Source organism: Anolis carolinensis, chromosome 1 (genome assembly GCF_035594765.1).
Source record: "Anolis carolinensis isolate JA03-04 chromosome 1, rAnoCar3.1.pri, whole genome shotgun sequence".
NCBI classification, from domain to species: domain Eukaryota; kingdom Metazoa; phylum Chordata; class Lepidosauria; order Squamata; family Dactyloidae; genus Anolis; species Anolis carolinensis.
This window is the reverse complement of record NC_085841.1, coordinates 255,189,094-255,201,556: the sequence shown is the minus strand read 5'-3', so window position 1 is coordinate 255,201,556 and position 12,463 is coordinate 255,189,094. Positions and strand designations below refer to the sequence as shown.

General features: G+C 41.1%; 1 protein-coding gene across 1 annotated transcript in view; it reads left to right on the top strand.

Moving 5' to 3' along the window:
- dpp10 (dipeptidyl peptidase like 10) overlaps window positions 1–12,463 on the top strand; it is a 798,815-nt gene that overhangs the window by 410,063 nt on the left and 376,289 nt on the right. The window lies entirely within an intron of this gene.

The following is a 12,463-nucleotide window of genomic DNA, read 5'->3' as shown; positions in this document are numbered from 1 at the left end:
AGGGGAGGGTTTTATTTTGATATACTGTCCCAATACCTTAAAGGGAAGGAATACTAACTGTAATATGAATAATTCAAGACTAATACTGCTTCACTTTATAGAGATCAAAGATCATGTCTTATGTCTTCCTCCTGAAATATTTCTCTTTTTTTTCTGGAAATTACACGCATTTTTATATATTGCTGCAAAAAAGACAAGCTCACAACGCAGGAAATCCATGTTTCTCCCTCTCGTTATTAACCACTGCTGCATGCATGCTGTGATAAGTGTCACCCAGACACTTACTACATCTAATGCTAACTAAGATAAATGCTGACTTCATGTCGGCTCTCACTCACTAGAAAGAAGTCAAGTTTGGCATCTTGTCTTAATTATATGTCTGCTGGTGCTGGAGCTACAAGGAATAAATGTCTGCAAAGGGATATCACAAGTAGATGCTGCAAGAGGTACAGAAACATATTTAGACACTGCCGGTCTGTTTTTATCAGACGATGCACTAACAAATACAGGCTGAGTATCCCTTATCTGCATTCCAAAATCCTTAACACTCTGAAATCCAAAATTGTCTGAATTGTTGGCTGACCTATGATTTTTGATTATTCAATTTACACAGGGTTTGTTTCACACATAAAGCTATTTTTAAAAGATTGTATAAAATTACCTTCAGGCTATGAAATATAAATTATTTTTTGTTTTTGACTTGGGCCCCATCTCCAAAACTATTTACGTATATGCAAATATAGGTATTCAAAAATACGAAATGATACAAAATCCAAATTCTTCTGGTTCAAAGCATTTCAGATAAAGAAAGCCCAACCTGTAATAGCTACAAATATGTTTCAGTGCTTTCTGTGTCAAAATATGTTTAATGCTGTTAAGAAGTTTTAAAGGAGAAGATCTTTGTGACATTTTAAAGACTGAATGCAGCAATATTGACCATACTCAGTGTTTCCATATATCATGTTACACAAAGTCTTTGGACTGTATAGCAATTATAGTAATAAGGGGTGCTTGATGGTAGTTGGAAGACAATGGATTACTTATTTTTTCTCCAAATCATTGGTTCTCAACCTGGGGTCCCCAGATGTTTTTGGCCTTCAATCCCCAAAAATCCTAAGAGCTGATAAACTGGCTGGGATTTCTGGGAGTTGTAGGCCAAAAACATCTGGGGACCCAAGGTTGAGAACCACTGCTTCAGATAATCAGGTACAAACTTTTTAAAATGTAGGAGTTCCGATTATCATTCACCAAAGTACCCATTTCCCATTATCACAGCACAACTATGCTCATCCATAATATCCCAGTACCTACTCACAAATTATCTTAGATGAATGAATTGCTGAAGTTCTTCTGCTTTTTGTACAATCACTACCATACTTAGTTATAGCACCCCACAGAGTATAATTATGGATAACTGAAGATCTATTAAAAGGATATTATATTCAAAGCCATTTGTGAAATAATTGAGTCAATTGTGAATTAAATTATTGTCAATTGGATGAAGTCAACCTTACAGCCTTTTTAAGAGCACAAATAATCTGAACAGAAATTGTTACAGCATTGTTCACTGTGGGATGGAATTTGCCAGAGAGATCGTACACATGGATTTTCTTTGTTCAGAAATGTTTGCTGTTGAAAAGCATTTAGCTCCATCTTCATTTTCCTTTATGCCTGCCCCTTAAATGCATCCAGGTGTCTCCTATTATTTTTTTAAGAATGCTGTTGTGATTATGAAAATTTGCTATGTCTTCATTACAGCAAGTCTTTTAATTTCCCACTGCTTTAAAATGGAATGGTTGGTGCTGCTTCTTACACTTAGTGGGAGCATAGAGGGATCTAACAGTGATGAGTACTGCCAAAATTAGGAGCTTTATAACTACTGCTATGATTGTAAATAAGTATATTTGGTAAGGAGCAAGTGCTGTCAGGAGCAAAGAGAACTGGTGGGGAGCTACTCCAGTCAGTAATTTTAGTGGTGAAGAAGCTTCAAGTTTATCAAGGAGATCACATATGTGGAGTTTGTTTTCAAAAGGTTTCAAATCCCCTGCTGCCCTCCCCCCCCCCCCCCAAAAAAAAAAAAACTAAAGAAAAATGAGTTATAGGTGACAGCACACTGTTAGGAATAGAGCATTGTGTGTAGATCAAAACTATCAAAATGTATCAAATCGCTTCAGGACAAGGTTTGGAAAATTGCATTTAAAGCAAAAGAATGTATGACAGTATTTTTTTGGGGGGGGGATTCCTGTAAAATACGTTCAAATGGATTTGGTACCTTTTGTAAACAAACACCACGTATGTTGTTACAAAAATTATTGAATGAAAAAGGGAAATGTCAGTGCCTTTCAAGGAATAGCTTTCTTCATTAGGAGGCGATACTGATCTAAAAAGCTGCAAGAGCAAATACATTTTTGTATCATTCACAGAGAATATTTCTAGACGAAGAGAGTCATGAAGTGTGACCTCACAAGTTCTTATGCAATAAACTTCCAGGAATATATCTTCCAATTTCAGACTGCAGGGCTTACAGTTAATTAAATTTAAGAAATCAGTTTATTCAATGGATATTGTTCAAGGAATCCAATATTTTTTCTGTATTTTATCCTTACTGGATAAAAAATGTCACAAAAGGCTTTACAAAAGCAGGTTGTAATGTACTCAAACAATAGCTGTGCAACTTAATAATAACAAATTGCCCTTTCTGTCTAGCAGCTGCCTATATAACATTGACTCGCATACTATTTGTTTGCAAAGGGTTGTATTCTTGCAAAATAACAAAACAATTGGGTGTTATCTGAAAACTTGATAAGTGGCCCCTCTAAACCATCATCCAAGTAATTAATAAACACGTTCAACACCACTGCACCCAGGACCAAACCCTGCAGCAGTCCATTAGTCACTTCTTTCCAGGATGAAGAACCATTGGTGAGCACCCTTTGGGTTTGGTCGTGGAACCAATTACAATTCCACCTAACTGTAGCATTGTCTAGCCTACATTTTACTAGTTTGTTTGCAAAAAGATCACAGAGAACCTTGTCAAAGGCCTTACTGAAATCAAGATATGCTACATCCACAGTATTCCCTGTATCTACCAAGTTTGTAACTCTATCAAAAACAAGAGATAAGATTAGTCTGGCATGATTTGTTTTTGAGAAACCCATATATAAAGTGTTATTCTTAGTTCATGCATGCTCCCATAAATACACATGCAATGATGTGAATGCGTCTTTGTTCTGATTTCCGTATGTTTCTCCAGAATGGGTTCAGGGGTGAGGGGTCTTTGCAGAAGGCAAGGTGTTGATGTGCGTTCGTGTGCTGGGTATTGGGAAATTTTTTGTAGTCTTGCTGCTGCCTGTTTCATGTTTGGATCTGCAGTTTGGACCTGAACCGGTTTGGCTGGAGACTCTGCTTCTGTAGACATTGGAGCAACGCTGCTTTGGTTTCTTTGTGCTTCGACCTTGGACTTTGGCTGACGGCGCTTCTCTTCTTGCAACTCCCTCTGTTAACCATTTGTGTACTGTGCGTTTTGTTTTGTCTTAGAGCACTTTGTTTGACTTGTTGCTTTTTGCATCCAGTTGATCTGGATTACATTTTTGTTTACCCTTTTGAACCAAATCTGGTTTGTTTTTTTTTGAGTTTTTGACCAGTGGAACTGCATTTAAGTATCCCTGAGCCTTTTTTCCTTTTGTTTCAATAAACTCTGTTTTGAAGACACTTTTAAGTCTGGCCCTTTAAGGCGTCTGTGATTCCAACAGTAATTTAGATGAATCCAATTAACCCATCACACAACTTGAGTTGGGTGGGTGGTACACTGCAGAACAGAACAGTATATTACATCAAAATAATAACAATAATAATACTCACCTCTTCTTGTGACTTGAGGTGGAGTAAAACATGATAAAACAGTACACTATTAAAATAAATATAACAATTACAAACAGGTAAAATGCCGATTAAAATTACCAAATATAAGATAGTTCTGGAGCACCCGGTAGCACAGTGGATTAAATCCTTGTGCCGGTAGGACTGATGACTTGAAGGCTGGGTTGCTGACCTGAAGGTTGCCAGTTCGAATCCAACCTGGGGAGAGTGTGGATGAGCTCCCTCTATCAGCTCCAGATCCATGCGGGGATATGAGAGAAGCCTCCCACAAGGATGGTTAAAAACATCAAAACGTCCGGGCATCCCCTGGGCAACGTTCTTGCAGACGGCCAGTTCTCCTACACCAGAAGCGACTTGCAATTTCACACGTCGCTCCTGACACACAAAAAAGGTAGCTGGATTCAGTATTTGATCCAATGTTTATGCGGTAGGTTGTTATTATGTGTAATATGTGTCTATATGATAGCTGTGTTATAGTTTAGTTTTTTTGTTCTTATCAGTATCATGATGTTCATATTATGTCTTACAGGTATATATCTAAACATTAGGAAGCTGCTTTTTACTGAGGCAGCCATTGATCCTTACGGTTTAGTACTGTCTACATTGTCTTTGGAAATCTGGGAAGGATTTTCACTGGTCCTTCCTGGAGATGCAGGGATTGCATGTGTGGTGGTGGGGCAACCCAAGAAATTGCGCTGCCTAAGGCAAAAGACAAAATGGCACTCTGTTTTATTTACAGAAGCTGACCAGACTGATAGTTGAATCTTACTTCGGTTCTAGCTGTCCCTTCTTATTTGAGGACAGAGAAAACCTTTGAGAGCACAGAGCAGGCTGCTTAGTATGCATGCAGCTTGGTCTTCCAACCACTTTCTGCCACTTCTCTCCCCCACCTCATTTGTCACTTGAGGCAGTCACCTCAGCCTGCTTCATGGTAGGTCCAGCCTTTGAATCTGAGCCACGTTATATGCATCACATACTCAGCTACTAAGCTATGTCCCTTCCCATACTGCTGTTTCATATATTTTGAACCCATGTCAGTACATGTGTCATACAGGGACACATCAAGCAAATACAATTAACCCTGAGCTCTCAAGTTTACATTCATAGGAAAAACAAAGTTTATTTCTTGCAAAACATCCACAACATATTACAATAGTGTGCCAAGGACACTTTCATTTAACACATCACTTGAATATGAACGACACAAAATATCCAGGGTAAAAAAAAAGGATGAGATGCTGATATTCTGGATATGCTTCTAAGCTGTCTGAAGACAACAGTTGCTGCCTCAGAGGGCCGATTCACCTAGATCATTTCTGACAGTAACCTGCTCTGAGTTCCCTCTGATACTTCACATAAGGTATAATGCAGAATAAAGGCCTGGTGAAGTATATGATTCTTGTCGGTCATCTGAATCTTCAAGCATTCTGGGATTTAGGGACACTTTCATCGCATCTTTCTGACATTTTAACTGATAACTGTTGATATAATTTTCAACTTTTTTTTTAAAAGCCTTAAATCTCAAATTGGACTAGAATTGCTGGTAGATGGTTTGCCTAAAAGAGGCATGGAGGATCTTTCAAAATCGAGCCATTTTAAGTGGAGCATTGGTTATTTATTTATTACCGTACTTAATACATTTGGCATGCAGAGTGCTTCACTGTCTTTCTCATTAGTTTTGACAATCAATGTTATGAATGCAGCGAAACAGAGTTACCACTTGAGAGACAGGAAATTGGAGTTGAGAGATGGCAGATCTCCTAGTTGTTGGGCTATTTCTCTAAATCTAACTAGAAAATAAGAATACAAAAACATGCAGACTTTGTGGAGCTGTGAGTGGAGATTGCATGCTTCAACTGCCTTTATTGCTGATTCTGGTGCACGATAGCAGGTGAGGAGTGCAACCACACTGTAAAATTAATGCAATTTGACTCTACTTTAACTGCTATGTCTCACTGCTATGGAATCCTGGGAGTGGTAAATTGATGAGGCACCAGCACTCTTTGACAGATAAAGCTAAAGACCGTGTAAAACTACAACTCCCAGGATTGCACTGCATTGGTCTATGACAGTTCAAGTGGTGACCAACTGCATTAATTTCACAGCAGAGGTGCACTGTAGGACTCAAGGGAATGAGCAGAAATAAGTGTCATAAAGGATGCATTGCCTACTATTAATCTGACTACTAGATCGTAGGAAAAGATATTGTAAGGATGTCTGTAAGGTAAAGGTAAAGGTTTCCCCTGATGTTAAGTCCAGTCATGTCTGACTCTGGGGGTTGGTGCTCATCTCCATTTCTAAGCCGAAGAGCCGGTGTTGTCCGTAGACACCTCCAAGGTCATGTGGCCGGCATGACTGCATGGAGCGCCATTACCTTCCCGCCGGAGCGGTACCTATGGATCTACTCACATTTGCATGTTTTCGAACTGCTAGGTTGGCAGGAGCTGGAGCTAACAGCGGCCGCTCACGCCGCTCCTGGAGTTTGAACCTGGGACCTTTCGGTCTGCAAGTTCAGCAGCTCAGAGGTTTAATACACTTCGCCATCGGGGCTCCTGCTTTGTAAGGATGTCTGTAGACTACAGCAATCACTTTTGCTTAATATTCTGCAAACCCTTAATGCATCTGTACAATAAAAAATCACATCTGAAACATGTTAGATGTTCAGGAAGTTTCATGTTTGATTTGCAGTGGTCATTTCAAAGTTTGGGCATTTATGCAGATCTTACTTGTTCTGTCATTACTGAGTTGTTCAACAAGAAAGATATGAAACAAGCATTGGCATGAATAATCTGACTACATTTATAGCCTGCCTTTCTTCCATGTGTTGATCAGGTTCCCCTAAAGTCATCCATATAGGACACTGGCAAGGAACAGATCTCCTTTCCTGACAATAAATTCAGTGCAGTGTCGTGGTTTGAGCACTGGACGATGACTAGGGTTCAAATCCCTACTTGCTCATGGAAACCAACTGGGTGACTTTGGGCAAGTCACACTCTTTGGGAAACCTCCTTTGAAGGCAAACCTTTTCTGAACTAATCTTGTCAAGAAACCCCCATGATAGGTTGCCTTGGGGTCGCCATGTGTTGGAAAAGACTTGAAAGCACACAACAAGTTCCTCATCTAGCTGGCTATGAGCTGATGTGGCATTACATCAGTAAATCTATATATATAAAATGATAAAGTTGTTTGCGCAGTGACTATAACAACAAAACTAAACATCCCAGAAATACGAAATTTGGCAACACAATACAAAAGGCTTGCCTCCAGGTTACAACAACACAACCACACCACAAAACCACAATCCAGACCCACAAAACTCACAACAACGCATCATGCGATAACAACACAACTAAACGCCCCAGAAATACAAAACTTGGCAACACAATGCAAAAGCCTTGCCTCCCAGTTGTAATGACACAACCACACCACAAAACCACACAGGACCCACAAAACTCACAACAACGCATCGTGACTATAACAACACAACTAAACGCCCCGTAAATACGAAACTTGGCAGCACAAGGCAAAAGCCTTCCCTCCAGGTTGTAACAACACAACCACACCACAAAACCACAATCCGGACCCATAAAACTCACAACAACGCATCGTGACTATATCAACACAACTAAACGCCCAGAAATACAAAACTTGGCACACAACTAAACGCCCCAGAAATATAAAACTTGACAACACAACGCAAAAACCTTGCCTCCCGGTTGTAACAACACAACCACACCACAAAACCACAATCTGGACCCACAAAACTCACAACAATGCATTGTGACTATAACAACACAACTAAACGCCCCAGAAATACGAAACTTGGCACACAACTAAACACCCCAGAAATACAAAACTTGACAACACAACACAAAAGCCTTTTCTCCCGGTTGTAACAACACAACTACACCACAAAACCACAATCCGGACCCACAAAACTCACAACAACGCATTGTGACTATAACACAACAAAACACCCCAGAAATACAAAATTTGACAACACAACGCAAAAGCCTTGCCTCCCAGTTGTAAGAACACAACCACAACACAAAACCACAATCCGGACCCACAAAACTCACAACAACGCATCATGACTATAACAACACAACTAAACGCCCCAGAAATACGAAACTTGGCAACACAACACAAAAGCATTCCCTCCCGATTGTAACAACACAACCACACCACAAAACCACAATCCGGACCCACAAAACTCACAACAATGCATCGTGACTATAACAACACAACTAAACGCCCCAGAAATACAAAACTTGGCACACAACTAAACGACCCAGAAATACAAAACTTCGCAACACAACACAAAAGCCTTGCCTCTCAGTTGTAACAACACAACCACACCACAAAACCACAATCCAGACCCACAAAACTCACAACAACGCATTGTGACTATAACAAATACAACATTTGACAACACAACTCATCCACCTCCCCAATCCCTACATTCACACTTGGCCTCCAAAAAAACAATTACAATAATAACAATGACAACAACAACAACAATAAGAATCAACACCATCACAGGCAAGAAACAGCCAGGCACTGAGGCTGAGAGGCCAGTCAGTGCTACACTGAGCCTCCAAAAAACAATACAGTAGCATCTAACTTATCCAACCTTCATAATCACTACAACAACAATAATAATAAACACCTACACAGGCAAAACAAAAAAAGGACTATTGTACCATAATAAAAATATAAACCGCACTCAGCAGAATCAGACATTACAATTAACAACAAACCAAAGACAACAGGGATCTCAAGCAATTATCAATCAACACAAAAATTGAAGAAGGTAACAGACTTCAAATACTACTACTAATGTGAGTATAAAGAAGGGTGGAGGTCACAGCATAAATACAACCTAATGTAGACTGACCAACTCCACCAGACTAAGCCACAGCAACGCGTGGCCGGGCACAGCTAGTTGTCTTATAAATTGTTGGTTGTCTAAACTGTCTTATAAAACTAGGATTTGCCTTTAAAGAATCCTACTGTTTACTTACCCCCCTGGATCTGGTTTAAGAAATGCCTCTTTTTAAGGCATAAAAGATATTTCTAATAACCACTACTATAATAAAAGTTTACATAGGTAAAGGTTTACTGGACATTAAGTCCAGTCGTGTCTGACTCTGGGGGTTGGTGATCATCTCTATTTCTAAGCTGAAGAACTGGCATTATCCGTAGATGCCTCCAAGGTCATGCGGCCGGCATGACTGCATAGAGCGCCATTACCTTCCCGCCGGAGTGATAACTATTGATCTACTCACATTTGTATGCTTTTGAACTGCTAGGTTGGCAGAAGCTGGGGCTAACAGCGGGAGCTCACTCCGCTCCCCAGAATCGAACCACCAACCTTTCAGTCAGCAAGTTCAGTAGCTCAGCGGTTTAACCTGCTGTGCCAGTGGGGGCTATGTAAAAGTTTACATAGATTATGTAAATCAACAGTGTATTTATTTTACACCCTAACTACCTCTCAAACCTGGGTCTCAAGGCAACTAGTAGGAAGAAGACATGAAAAGTAAGAGTTACAAACTTCATCTTGCCAGTTGAGCAACCCTTAGCTGGAATTCCAAAATAAGCTATATATATAAAAATAAACAAGGGAGCCTCCGGTGGCTCAGTGTGTTAAAGCGCTGAACTGCTGAACTTGCAGACCGAAAGGTCCCAGGTTCAAATCCAGGAGGCGGAGTGAGCTCCCGCTGTTAAGCCCCAGCTTCTGCCAACCTAGCAGTTCAAAAAAATGCATATGTGAGTAGATCAATAGGTACCGATCTGGCAGGAAGGTAACGGCACTCCATGCAGTCATGCTGGCCACATGACTTTGGATTTGTCTATGGACAACGCCAGCTCTTTGGCTTAGAAATGGAGATGAACACCAACCCCCAGAGTTGGACACGACTGGACTTAACATCAGGGGAAACCTTAATCTTTACCTTACCTATAAATAAACACAAGTGTGTGTGTGTAGATATGTAGTGTTGTGTTTTATCGCTGTTTTAACCCTGTTGTAGCCTGCCTTGAGCTGCAAGAAGAGGAAAGTTATACATTTATTACTGTGATTGAAGTGTTTATTGTACCAGCCATAGGCCATGACATCAAATAATATACAACCTTTAAAAGTACAATAACTATTTTCCAATATAACCATTAAATCTTATTCTATATACTGGTGTTTTAAAATTACAGTAGCAGTGATGTGATAACAATAACAATGTCTGATTTGTATCATCCCAAACTATTTCCATTTCCAATTCTAGCTTCCACTGTGGACTTTACTAGTTTAGCTCAGATTTTTTGGGCTGTGACTGCAAATGTGGCAACCTTTAATGTTACATTTTTGGAATAATCTGCTAACAAGTCACAGATAACTGCTGACTGTTGTCATGCTGCCCTTTCTTTCAAAAGGGCTCCCAGAAGGGGAATGTAACAGACAGTATATTAAATCTTCCCTTTCCTCCGACCCACATATACAAAGTTGTTGGGCACAAGGGATCCCTCTACATCTTCCCTCTAGCCAACTTGATGGCATAGTTCGGAAGCACAGGGCTGTAAATGCTTTTCTAAGGTCTATAGACCTTAAATATTGAAGATATTGTTGACAATATTGGTCACTCTTTATTAGTAGATACCAAGTAGTGAAACCTTGCTGTTTACTAGACCGCAGGTTGTCAGATGCATTCATTTCAAAGATTTTATCTCTAATCGCCTTCTTGCCCAACTGCATTAGGATTGTTGTTGACCCATCAACATACTGATGGAGTAGGGCCAACCAGTATTGAGCCCAACCTCCCCTCTTATATTGCTCCATCAAGCATTGCTTTGTTATACTCTCATCCTCCATTTACAGAAGTCTCTTCCCAGATGAGATGTTAAGCTTATGCATTTTGGCTGGGGCCACAATATGGCGCCAAGGCAAAAAGGTTTGCCCATGCCTGTGTTAAGCAATGGAACTCTCTGCTCTGGAGTGTAGTGAAGGCTCCTTCTTTGGAGGCATTTAAGCAGAGAAGATACCTTAGATATGCAGATGATATCAATCTGATGACTGAAAGCGAGGAGGAGCTGAAGAGCCTCATCATCAAGGTGAAAGAAAAAAGTGCAAAAGCTGGGTTGTAGTTAAACATCAAGAAAACCAAGATTATGGCAACCAAACTGATTGATAGCTGGCAAAGAGAGGGAGAAAACATGGAGGCAGTGACCAATCTTGATAAAATAGTGAAGAGCAAAGACATCACACTGGCAATGAAGGTCCGCATAATCAAAGCAATGGTATTCCCCTTAGTAACCTATGGATGCGAGAGCTGGACCATAAGGAAGGCTGAGCGAAGGAAGATAGATGCCTTTGAACTGTGGTGTTGGAGGAAAATCCTGAGAGTGCCTTGGACCACAAGAAGATCCAACCAGACCACACTCCAGAAAATAATGCCTGACTGCTCACTGGAGGGGAGGATATTAGAGGCAAAGATGAAGTACTTTGGCCACATCATGAGAAGACAGGAAAGCTTGGAGAAAACAATGATGCTGGAAAATGGAAGAAAAAAAAGGAAGAGGGGCCGACCAAGAGCAAGATGGATGGATGGTATCCTTGAAGTGACCGATTTGATCTTGAAGGAGCTAGGGGTGGCCACGGCCACCAGGGAGTTTTGGTGTGGGCTGGTCCATGAGGTCACAAAGAGTTGGAAGTTACTGAATCAATAAACAACAACAACAACAACAACAATAAGGACGGGGTGAGCATCCCTGCCCTTAGGCCAGGAAAACAATTTGAGGATGACCTGGACCCTGCCCCACTCCCTCCTGGTTCCTCCCTCTCCTAGACCTTCTCCCTCCCAGGCCTGTCCCACCCAGGGTATAAAAGTTTTCCCATGCCAGTGTTAAGCAATGGAGGTCTCTGCTCTGGAGTGTGGTGGAGGCTCCTTCTTTGGAGGCATTTAAGCAGAGGCTGGATGGCATCTGTCAAGGGTGCTTTGAATGCAGTTTTCCTGCTCCTTGGCAGAATGGGGTTGGACTGGATGGCCCATGAGGTCTCTTCCAACTCTACGATTCTATGTAATGGTCTCCCCCTTTCTTGTCCTTAGCTCACCCATCCTGCAGAAGGTTTAGGAGCAGAAGCCTATTTATGTATTTATTTGGGGGGGGGGGGTGGAGAAACACAACCAGCAGGGCAGGGGGAAAAGTCCAGAGTCTTGGGGTCTGCTTAGGAACAGGGCAGCTACTGGGTCCTGTGCATCAGGGCCGTAGCCAGAAAAAATTTTTTGGGAGGGGTTTTGAAATTTGGGGGGGGGGGGGTTTGAACCCCTGAGTCACCCGCTCCCGCCCCCCGGGTTCAGACCTGTCAATATCTGCTTGAGATAGTGCCTGGAGGGACTCTTAATTTTTTGCGTCTCATAGACTTAGCATGGGGATTTGCTTAACCAGTTAAAATTCATGAATAAACCAGGTTTTTTTTAACCTGAAAAAATTCGGGGGGGGGGGGGGGTTGGACCCCTAAAAAAACCCTGGCTACAGGCCTGTGTGCATGTGTGTGCGAGCCACACTAGAGTATGAATCTACTTTAAATCCGGTT